Consider the following 12388-nt stretch of genomic DNA (forward strand, 5'->3'; position numbering starts at 1 on the left):
CACCTGAAGCATGGGTAGGGACGCTGTCTGAGTTGACAAGTGCACCCCATGTATGTGAGCAGAGGGGTTATGAGGGTGGTAGAATGGGCGAAGAGCAGAGCTCCACTTGGGGAAGTCCATGTTGCCTAAAACTGAACAAAAGGGTTCCGAGGGGCCTGAGGACAGCTGTAATAGTCATCGTGGAGAAAGTTCCTCATGCTCAACATATATGTAACCATTGGATGAAGGCTTTTCATCTACATGCCTCAGGACAGAGACCGTCAAGTTCACAATTGCCCCAAACCTGTGATTCCTCACATAGGATGGGACTTTAATAAAACCTTTGTAGAAGAAAATCTCTTTGGGCTTTGCTATAGCTCCTATCATCTTGTTTCCTTGAACTCTTGATAGGTCTAGGATGCGGCATCCCTGGCTAAGTCTCTAGCATCCTATCTGCCTCCTATTTTTCTGGTTTCTTCCACAACACTGATCATGCAACAGATAATACTGCTACTCTTCCTGGACCAGTACTTTTGAATGGACAGGGTACTGGAAAGTTTTCTGTGACTAGATTTTTGTAGCATGACTAATAAAAATCCAGAGACAGATATTGGGGTTCAAGCTGAAAGATTAGAGAAGCAAAGCAGCCAACCACTAGAGAGCTCTTACCTCTATAAAATCTTCAGACTGAAAAAAGAGCAAGCTCCTGTCTTATCCCCTCTTATATTTCTCTCTAGTGCTGGGATTAAAGGTGTGTACCACCACTGTCCAGCCTCTATGGCTAACTGGTATGGCACTGGGATTAAAGATGTGTTCCACCACTTCCTAGCCTGTATAGCTGACTAGTTTGGCTGGCTTTGTACTCTGATCTTCAGGCAAGCTTATTTAATTAAAACACAAATAAAATATCACTATAGACTTTGTGGCTCACATTGAAGAAACAGAAAGAAATCGGCTCCAGGAGGAATCCAGTGACCCAGCCCACAGAGAGGAGCCTGATCCGACCTGCAACTCACAGCGCTACAAAGAGACTTCGCACAAAGAGATCCTGCTGAGACAAGCTGACTGCTGTGTCTGCTGCTGGCGGTGGTGTGAAACCTGTTGCTTCAGAACTAAGATTCAAACTAAACATTTGAGTGTTCTCGGTTTATGGGACAAAACTCATTTTGAATAAAATATTAAACCTAAGAACTAAGACCTAAGCTTTCCCCTCAGGGAAAGAAAGATACAAAATAAAGTATGTCAAAAACCCCCCTTCACTTAACAAGGAGACAGACTGAGGTTTTAACAGCTACACAAAGACTGAAAATGAGATTTAATAACAATGAATGGTATTATGCTCTTAACGGTAATGACCTGATATTTACAGCTGCATATAAGGTGATGGGAAAAATCTGGTAATGACCAATGGTGCTAAATACATCGGTAATGACCAAAAGGAATATAAATTTATGGTAAAGAAAATGAATAATTGGAGAGCTGGTACTGACCGGCTAAACATGAAATTATAAATAATTGGAGAGCTGATACTGACCGGCTAAACATAAAGTTACAAATAATTCAGAGAGCTGGTATTGACCGGCTAAATATAAAATTATCAATAATTGAAAAAGCTGGTATTGACCGGCCAAACACAAAATTATGAAAATTGGGAGAGCTGGTTTTGACCGGCTAAACATAAAAATACGGTATTAGAAATTTAAAGATCGGTATTGACCAATAATGTGTCTAAAGATCGGTATTGACCGATGATGTGGAAAAATCGTGATTGTAAGTTGCTGCGATTGACAGTTGGCTGAAAGAGAGGTTGTGACGATGAATGTTGAGAGTTGATACACGTGCTGAAAAAGTAAACTCTGAGTGATGTTCTGTACCAGCGGAAGAAACATTTTCAACTCAGGTGATTCTACTCTCCTTTAAGATAGGAGAATATAGTCTTTGGGAGCATATTTATACATAAAGCATTATGATGCATCCTGACAAGATATGGCTGATACACAGGGCCTAAAAAGTATATTTCTCTCCACTAAACTCTTCTCTTTACAGAGGTCGGCAGTCAATGGTGGGTTTAAAGCTTCTTCTCCCCAGATGCCTAAGACAGGGGCTTGCATAAAAGATGCCTGTTCCAACGATGGGAAAGTTTGGGTAAATAAAGAGGACTTTGCCCAAGTCAGGCGCGATGTATCTGTCCTGTTGCAGAAGCACAGGAGTTATTAAAATTAATGAGAGAATGGATTGTGGGCCCATATTTCGATATGACCGATATGGTCCGAGATGACCACGTAGCTCTGCAGACAAACTGTCTCTGCCCTTAACAAAGGCCAGGATGCCTGCTCCTAGCTTCTTTTGTTAAGATGTGGATTACCTGAGAAGAGATGTTTGACTGAAGCTGATGACTTAAGAGTTCAGATATTTGGTGCTTCTTTCCTTTTGTAATTTGGAAGGATGTCTTATAGAGATGCTAATTCAGGGCCTACCTGACTGCTAGACGGGGATGTGATTTGAGTCCAGGCACTTGGCTGCCTAAGGAATGGCGTAATGTGTTTTCCCCCTTCCCCGCTCAATTTGGTGTGGGTATATAAAATGTTTGGAAAATAAACGGCGAGCTGGCCATTTTCCATGATGACGGTGTAAGCTGTGTCGGTTCTTTTCCTCGCGACTCCGTTCCAGCTGGTTTGAGGAATTAGGGAATTTATGTTGGACCCTCACGGGCCACGACATACCCCAAGTATAAACAGATGCTATAAGAAGATATGAGCCCCTCCACTTACAGCATGTGAAAGATCAATAGGTCTATGTATACAACTGGACAGGGAGAGCGGGTGATTGCATTTTTCACGCGAACAGCATAGGTTATAATGAGCAACTGAGAGAAAAGAAAAAAAAATATTAGCCATGATTCATACCACAAATTACAGGTGGGTATGTAGTTCTTGAACATCTTGATTAGATTTTAATCTTGTTTTAGCAGTAGCAGATCAAGTTAATGTTTGTTCGGTGCAATAACAGCACATGGATTGACACATAGGTAATTACGCTATTTATCTTCTTTCAAGACTCTCGCAACGGGGGAACTGTGATTATACAGTGCTTGAGGAGAATGGAGGCAAAAAGTTCCAGGGGTGAGAGAAAAGAGGAAAAATCTTCATAAATGGGATTGGTGCAGGGTCTGAGAGACTTGTTCTTATAGAAGGAGACGCGGCTGCTTCTTGGGTGATCTCATCCAGGAAAGCCCAAGGCTGCCTGCTCAGCACTCAGGACTTTAGAAGGTGTAGGTTAATGCTTCTCTCCCAACTCAGCACCTTCCCCTCTTTCTGGTCCCTTCCTCTGCACTGTAGACTCCTCCCCATTTGAAGTAATTCTGCTACCTTGATATTCTTCTCTTTTCATTGTCACTTTAGTATTCCTTGACTTCAAAAAACTGAAATTACTAATGGACTGACTGAATGGCAGTGGTGGTGCATGCCTTTAACCCCGGCACTCACGGGGGAGAGGCGGATCTCTGTGAGCTCAAGGCCAGCGTGGTCTACAAGGGCTAGTTTCAGGATGCTATGAATTTGGAAGAGGACAAGGGGGACTGTCTGGAGTTGTATGGGACTGTGTGGGACCATATGGGGCCATATGGAACTGTCTGGGGCTATATAGGACTATATGTGACTGTATGGGACCATATGGGACTGTATGGGACTATATGGGATTGTATGGGACTTTATGGGTCCGTAGGAAAGAAGGAAATGGAAGGAGAAATGATACAATTATAATCTCAAAATTAAAGAGATAAATTAATATATAAACACTTTATGTATTGTGTGTAATTTTAGATAAATACAAAACAATATGATTCGTTGGGGCTTTATCAAATAAAGAGGACTAGAATCTCAAAGTAACTTCAGTTTACATTTATTTGATAGAAGCATGGTGAATATTCTTAAGAGTATTTCTCAGCCATTTGTATTTCATCTTTGAGAAGTGTATGTTTAATTACATGCCACATTTTTAAAAATAATTTTTAATATTTATTTATTTATCATGTATACAATATTCTATCTGTGTGTATGCCTGCAGGCCAGAAGAGGGCACCAGACCTCATTGCAGATGGTTGTGAGCCACCGTGTGGTTGCCGGGAATTGAACTCAGGACCTTTGGAAGAGCAGACAATGCTCTTAACCGCTGAGCCATCTCTCCAGCCCCTCCATGCCACATTTTTAATTGGTTTGTTTGATTTCTTGATGCCTATGGTCTTCATTTCTTTGTATGTTCTAGATACTAACACTCTGTCAGCTGTAGCTGGGAAAGTTTAGTTTTTTCGTCCCATTATATAGATTCAGAAAGATAAACGTCACATGTTTCTTTCATTCGTGCAAGTTAGCTTTGGATCTTCAGATATCTGTGTTCTATTTGGGAAGGCTCATAGAGGTCAAGAGATCACTAAAGAGTCATGGGAGGGGATTTCAAGTGAGGGGAATAGAAGACAGTGCTATAAATGGTTAAAGGGAAATAATGGAACAAAGGGGGTTAAATAGAGTGGGGGTGTAAGGGCAGGGACTGATAACACTATGGCCATTTTTAAACTCATATGGAAACCTCATACTGTAGCACCTTCTTCAAATACCTACACACACATACAAAAACAGATTTTGAATGGAATTAACTCTATAAGGGGACAACAATGCCCCTACAAGATGCTATAGGCTAACACCTAAAAGACCATATGTCAGGGACAGGTTAGCTCTTGGTAGTTGTTAGTCAGTGAGATCCCATAGAGCCGTAATCATTGCAGGGCATTGCCACTGCTTTGGGTTACCTCTGAGAACCTGATAGTGAAACACCATTGCTGAAGACACTTCATAGCTGACTCAGAAAAAATGAAGATATCAAGGAGCGACTCACCCGGAAGCTTCGCCCCTTCTGGCTAGCTTTTATAGTGCTTGGAAGTCTCTGCACACCAGCACAGGGGAAAGGAACCATCTGTCTTACTCCACTGGCAACATTACAAAGCTACAACCCTAACCCATCAAGACATGCCCACTGGCGCAATCATCATACAGATATCACAGGAGTAACACACACTTTCTTATTGAATTTAAGGCCTACTTCATAAGTCAAAGCCCATCCCTGGCACTAACACTGAAGTCATGAACCTGTAACCAGACAGGCCCTAGGCCCTAGAGAGAAACTTACTTTTATTCTGCTCATGGAAACAGTATTAAACTAACTTTTAATAACTTGTTACATTCAAAGATGAGTGCATCATTCACCCACATAAGAGAAATCTTTTTGCAGGAGATGGTGATGACCCCAGAGATGGAGACTGCACACAGGGCAGAGAATGAGGCTGCACAATGCTCGTTCCTACACAGGACACCTGTTATCAGAGATCCTCTACCCAATAAGGCTCGGGGACTTTGTGGAAGGGGGCTGAGAGAGATGGTAAAAGAAGGGGCTGATGGCTACAAGGAAATAGCGTTTTCTGAACACAGAAGGGAAGCTGCACATATGAACTTCCAGAAAATTGAACAGTGGAAACTCAAGACAGAAAAAAAAAATCCCAGTATGGAGAAGAGAGGTGGGCAGAAAATCCCATCCCTAGCTCAAAAGCTATTGACAATTGATAGCTTCCGAGAAAGGGAGAATCAATATTTTTAAGGGTGGGGTCCTAGTGTGTTTACCACAGCTCCAGTAGATGGTCACATATCTAAGGGTAGATGAGAAACACCAACTATGCTTGACGGATTAAAAAAAACAAACAAACAAAAAACAGGACACAATGTTGTATGAGGAGTAGGGAAGGTGAATGAGGATTAGGGAGAGAGGACAAATGTGACCGAAATACATCCCAGCTAATGGATAGGGAGTATCTTTCTTCCTCAATTAAACATCTCTGGAAACTCCCTCACAGACATGCCCAGTGGGGTGTGCCCTAGGTGATTATAAATCCAGTCGAGTTGACACTGAACAAGGTAAGCCTCGCATCAAAGAGGCTGAACATTCCTCCTGAATCCTGCCACCGCTTCTCTTCAAGGCTTAGCAAACAATTCGGGGAGCCCGTTCTATCTTTCTCTAAAGCTTCCCACAGCTAACTATAGTTCAGGCAACTTGTTGGCCAACCGCTGATCCTGTGGGTCTACAAAAGCACTAGCTTAAGGGGCCAAGGGGCCAGCAAAAGACTGTCAGTAATGATAAACACTAGACAGATGCACTGAGCCCATTTCTGAGGCAGCTCAGCTGGCAGCTGCAATATGGGTAGGGAAGAGAGTCGTGTGGCAGACCGAAGGCTCTACTGGATCGGGAAAGAACATACCACAAACTGGTTCAATCTCCGAGGTGCACCTAGACTCATGCAGTTGAAGCAGCCATAGGCTGCTGTGAGTTCCCTCCAGCGTCGGGATGTGCAAACAACAGGAGGGAGTCGCTTGAAGTGCTGGACTGTTGTCATCTTGGACATCCACTCCTCACTCTGGACCTCAGCGTTCCGTCTGTGCTCTAGTCCTGGGGCAGACACAGCTCCAGAGCACTCTGTACTTCGTCTCATTCCCTTGTTTATTTCTCTACTTGGTAGTCTGGCCAGCTTCTCAGGTAAACTTAGCTGTTCACCCAGCCAAGCCAGGGCGAAAGTTTGGTTTTTCTTGCTACATGTGCTGCCTCCTGATCCTAGACATCCCACCCCATAGTGGCTATTATGAGGAGTGGGGTCCATTAATAGGTGTGCCACAGATCTTTCAAAAACATGCTAGGAATAATATTAAATGAATAAATAATAGATGGAAGGTTTTCTGATTCTAAATCAATGCAGAAAAATCCACAGAGAATAAATTATTCCACTCAAAATAAAGACAGAATCGATGTTTTTAACTTATTCTTCTGCTTCAGGCAAAATAAAAAAAAAAGGCTTGACACAGCATACTTCTTGATCCTGTCTTGATATACATTGCTGTCTTTCATATTATTAGCCCCCTGCCAGCCTCACTGCAAACCTCAGGGACCACGATTACCACTCCATTTACAGGCAGGGAGGTCATATGACTTTGCCTGGTGGCTTCTGCTGCTGGCCAGTTTCCCTCTGACACCCATCAGCACACACGCATGCTCTATCCAGGGATGCTAGCCGAAAGGTGCCCACAGGCCCTGGCTGAGCAGAGAACACAGTTCCTCTTAGTAATTATGCTTTCATTTCAATCTATGATGGGAAAACGATTAGCATATTCAACAGATGTTCAGAATGCACAGATATTGGCCTCAGCTGTGTTCCCTGCTGCTGTGGTAAAATGCCCTGACCAAAGCAACTGACAGAGAAAGGATTTATTTCTGTCAGTAATCAAGGTTACAGGACATTGTTGTAGGGAAGTCAAGGCGGCAAAGCGGCAGGAATCAGAAGCAACCAGACACATCAGTCAAGAGCAGACAGCAAAGAGTTACTTTGTGCACTTGAGTCCTCTTAAGGATTTCCCCCTCCTCATAAAATTCAAGACCACACGCCCAAGGAATGGTACCCCTCATAGTAGACTGGCCCTCTCACATCAATTAAGGCAATTAAGGGAATCTCCCACGTTCTCAGAGTTCCTTCTCACTGGGGATCCTACATTGCCTTGTGCTGGCCATAAGAACTAAGCATTATAGTACTACTACTAAAAATGGAGGCAAATTAACTAAGGAAAGGGGCTGAACTGCAAAGGGGCCAAGGTGACTCCTGTATTGGACAGCAAGACGGGTTCTACAGCAACTCTTTTGCTATTTTCCTCAGGCAATTCACATCCCCATGTGAGCCTTGGCTGTTCCTGCTATGGAGCGGCTCTCAGCTGCCCTAGAGCCTAGATGTTTTGCCCTGGTGAAGTCATTATTAATACCTTACAGAAGTTCATGATCACTTTGGGTCAGAGCAGACTGAACCTCTGTGTCATCTCGGGCTTTGAATATGCTTCTCTTAGCCTGGACCATGGATGCTCCTGGCTCTCACCACTAGTCTTGACTTTCCTCTAAACTCCCAAGAAGACATGGCCAAGAGAACGCTAATCCCAGGGGACTTGGGCCTCGCTAATCTATACCACAATGCCACTTCATGCGTCCTCCAATGCCTCACTTCAACGAGTCAATCCACCTGGAGCCCGGGCGAAGAGCTGAGCCTCTGACCTTGCAAAGGTTGACTTGGCTTGTCAGATGGCAGTATCTTTAGACCTTCATCACAGCATCACCTGCCCTTGAACTCTAATGAAGCAGAACTTGGAGTGCTGCTGTCCTGAGAAAAAGAGAAAGGATACTCACAAGCTCTATCTTGATCATGCTACACTACACACCTGCTGCTAGGCCTGGCAAAGATTGCTTTACCTCTCGCGATTACTGTACGGTTCACTTTTTCCATGGCGGTGGCTTACTTAGCTGCCTCCAAGCTACTGACAGCAGTGACACATGAAATAAAGTCTGCTCGGTGTCTTAGCTCCCACCCACCATTTAGAAGATGACTCATAATAACCTCATGTCTCCTATTCACATCCTACTCAGCACTGACCAACCTGGGACCTGATTCATCTGTGCTTCTCTTGGTAAGTACCTGGTATCCTGCGATGTGTTCCTGTATTATCTCATTTCTGAACGTAACTTCCAGGGGTATGGCATTATCTCCAGATAGTTTCTATCCACAGTGTTCCCTAGCCCCTGATAGCACCTGCTGTCCTCTAAAGGACCCCCCCGCCCCAGCATCATGTCCTCTGCGGCTATGCTCTTCCTATTAAAGAGCCTCTGTGGATGTGAGCTGAAAGCTCTTCCATCCCTTCTTTGACTCTCCTCTCTGCTGTTTACTCCAGCAGCCAAGCCTGGCAGCATCTCCTGCAGGTGGGGCACCAAAGGTCCTTATGGACCACGGGCCATATCCAGACTGCTGGCTCACCCCTAGACTCTCCTCAGTGCCTTTTCTGCTCCAGCAGATGCAGAGCTGAGTGTGGCTGTGGGCTGCCCTTCCATCTGTGAGATTCAGCACCCCATCTATGATTAGGAGGAACGTGCCACATTCTGTAGGGCTTCCACACACCCCGAAATGATTTCCTTCTATGGGTTCCAATCAAAATCAGGTCACTGTTGCAGCCTGGAAACATTATTGGAACTAGACAAATTCAGTGTGGCTGTTCATCAAATGGAAGGGCCAACTCTTTACTGAATAATTAAAACTGTACCAGTTTCAAACTCAGCACAGCTGTTGTATTGAAACAATCAGACAAAAGAACTTGACCTCCTGAGAGTCCAAAGAATATACAGGGCTTGACTATCAACTGCTGTGTGGCTAGAGCAATGCATCTCTATGATTTTTTTATATTGTTAGTTATCAAAAACAAAGGTAGAAATATTCATCCCCTTTCAATTGTGAAACAAAGGATATGGGCACAAAATAGGTACAACTGTCAGGAGGCATTTATACTTTTCCTATCAAGAATTCTGTTATATTTGTAGATCTTATCATTTGTGCAACTAATCAAATTATGAGATATTGTTTGTATGCCTGTCCCACTGTGTGCTGTTTAGGAACATTTTCTTTTGAAGTTACAAATGCACAAATCTTATCAGACTTTGGGTTCCTTCAGAATGGGCCTGTGATTTGTTCCCTTTAGTATCTCGGCACCAGGGACCATGTTTGTAGGACTTACAGGATGTCCATGGTTGCTGCATCCCACATACTAGGACCTTCAGAGCAGAGGCACTGCCATGGCAGCCAGCAGAGCCCTTCCTGCCAGCAACTCTATTCTTGTGTGACTACAGAGGGCATCACATAAGAAAGCCAAGGTGAAAGCACGCCAGCCAAGCCAAGAGGTATCTCCATGACAACTGTTGTCCATTAAGCATAGGATACTTGCTTGTCAAAGGTCAAGTTGTCCAAGGTCTCTTCCCAGCACAGCCGTCAGAACTGTTTGTCTTCCTTGTCAGTCTCTCTTTCCCCAACCTCAGAGTTATGAGATTTGAAGAGAGTGACCCAATCAGTCACTGAGAACACCTTGAACATGTCTGCATGTAACAATGGAGAACAGGTCTGGATATGGCTGGTGAGGCATCACTTGGTTTCCCTACACCTTTTTAGGCCACTGATACCGTGAAGACAGCCTTAGCCCTCCCCTCACACATCTCACCTGGCTCTGGGGCTTTAAATGGCTTTACTAGCTCGCCATTTATAACTTGATACATTATGGCGTGCATTGTGCTACAGAATACGGGTGATGGGAGGACCCCAATATGGATCTTCACAATGGGTTAGAGAGAAAGCAAGGAAGGAAAAATAGCCATGAAGGGGCAACTCCGGCCACATCATAGAGCAGCCGGAAGTACACCCTGTTGGATTGGACATCTGCTTTACCTGTGCGGCATTTCTGAGAAGCACATTTGCCAAGCCCTCTGAATACAAGCAAGGGATCTCTGATACTCTTTAGAGAATGATGGTGGAGAGCCCCAGAGCCTCCAGCCTGAGGTGGCAGATTGTGGACCCTGGGGGTGCAGATGCTCCTGAAGGTTACATCAATAACGGGAGAGAAGGAAACTATTTCCTGGCTTCTGGGCACCTGACTTGTGTATGTTCCAGGGTGAGTCATTTTAAACTTCACAAATTCAGTCTCATGATGAAGGACTACCCTTTGTACTTTTAATGTGACACACTTGGTTTTGTTTTCTCAACAATGATTCCTCTGGGATGGGACAAGGACACCAGGTTCTATAGCAATCCAGGGACCAAGAATGGTCAGGCTTCTGAGAATAGCCATGAGCTACTATATACGATAAAACCCAAATTAAAAAGATTTTAAGAAATGACAAAAATCTCTACTGACACCTTACCAAAGATAATATACACATAAAAAGTAAGAATGGACAAAGATGTTTGCTTCTTTCTGTCATTGGGAACTGCTGTGGGATTACCCTCTGCATGCTCTAAATGTTTTATTACCATTGGTTAATAAAGAAGCTGCTTTGGGCTTATGGCAGAGCAGAATAAAGTCAGGTGGGAAATCTGAACAGAGATATAGAGAGAAGGTAAACAGAGTCAAAGAGATGCCATGTAGCTGCCAAAGAAGACAGATGCTGGAGAACTTTACTAGTAAACCACAAGACTCGTGGCAATACATAGACTAATAGAAATGGGTTAATGTAAGATGTAAGTAAGTTAATAAGAAGCCTAAGCTATTGGCCAAGCAGTGTTATAATTGATATAGTTTCTGTGTGATTATTTGGGTCAGGGAGGCTGGGAAACAAAGGAGTCTCCATTTACAAATGGTGCACCAACATGAGGCAACTACATCCACATAAAACCTGAGAGAGCTTTGAAGGAATTCTAGACACAAAAGATCAGAGTTAAGCACAGCTTCGTGGTAAGCTACATATTTTCAGGCAGGCTCTGTTTGCTGGTGGCAAGCAGAAGTACCATAGCTCTTTTAGAGAGGTCTTCCTGACTCAGCCTTGGCAGTGAAAGCTGCGAGGCTCCTTTAACAGCTGGCTTCGTGATTCATGCTGGTCCCGTTAGGGAACACTTAGATGGGTTCTATGAGCAGTGTGTTACAAACTGCTTAATGGAGCTGGGGCGCTGAGCATAGCTCGCATAGCTGGTAGTAAAAACTCCTTCACAATGTTGGACAGGATATAGCCCCAACAGGCAGGGCCATGGAGTTGGTCCTAGTCATACCCGATGAGCATTTAGAATAAAAAAAAAGGCACTCCTGGTCAGAAAATGATTGCAGATAGCAATAAAGACAGATTTAGATGAAAAGAGACTTTGAATGGGTCACAGTGTTGGATAAATGTACATAGGCTTGGGAAAGAGAAGAAGAAGAATATAAACAGTTATTTAAAAAAGTAAATGGTTTTTAAAAATAAAAGTCTTTGAATAGACAGAGTTAGACAGTTATAGAGTAAAGAAAAATAAGCCCCCATAAGCAGGAAGTAGTCTAGAGAACAATGTCTAAATTCCCTAAGTGATTGTTTATAAATGTTTGTGTACATTTAATGGAGGATATACTACAGAGATGAATACTTTTGCAGTAGTATGGATCTTGGTTTATTGATACAAATTTAAGGTCAATCTTGTTACACATTTATTTCTGCTCTTGATTAAGGTATTGTGTTTGTGCAGCTCATTTAAAAATTTAATTAAAAAATACATGTTAATAGATAGTCATCTATGATAGTCAAGCTTGAAGTCATGTTAGTTAGGTTTTCTAGATGTACAGAGATATATTTCAGATGGATAGGTATTCTTCAACCCTTTTAAAGACTTACATAATATGGCATTTAAATGTTTTAAGAACTTAGACTCTTCTCAACAATGAGATACATCTGCTCCTGGCAGCACCAATGTACTTCAAGAGGATGATGGGCAACAAAGAGGCTCCTTCTAGAGTTTGTTAGCAATTTGGGCAAGAAACTGTTCTTGCCTGGACTGCTTGAT

The sequence above is a fragment of the Microtus pennsylvanicus genome, chromosome 2 (genome assembly GCF_037038515.1).
Source record: "Microtus pennsylvanicus isolate mMicPen1 chromosome 2, mMicPen1.hap1, whole genome shotgun sequence".
Taxonomy (NCBI): domain Eukaryota; kingdom Metazoa; phylum Chordata; class Mammalia; order Rodentia; family Cricetidae; genus Microtus; species Microtus pennsylvanicus.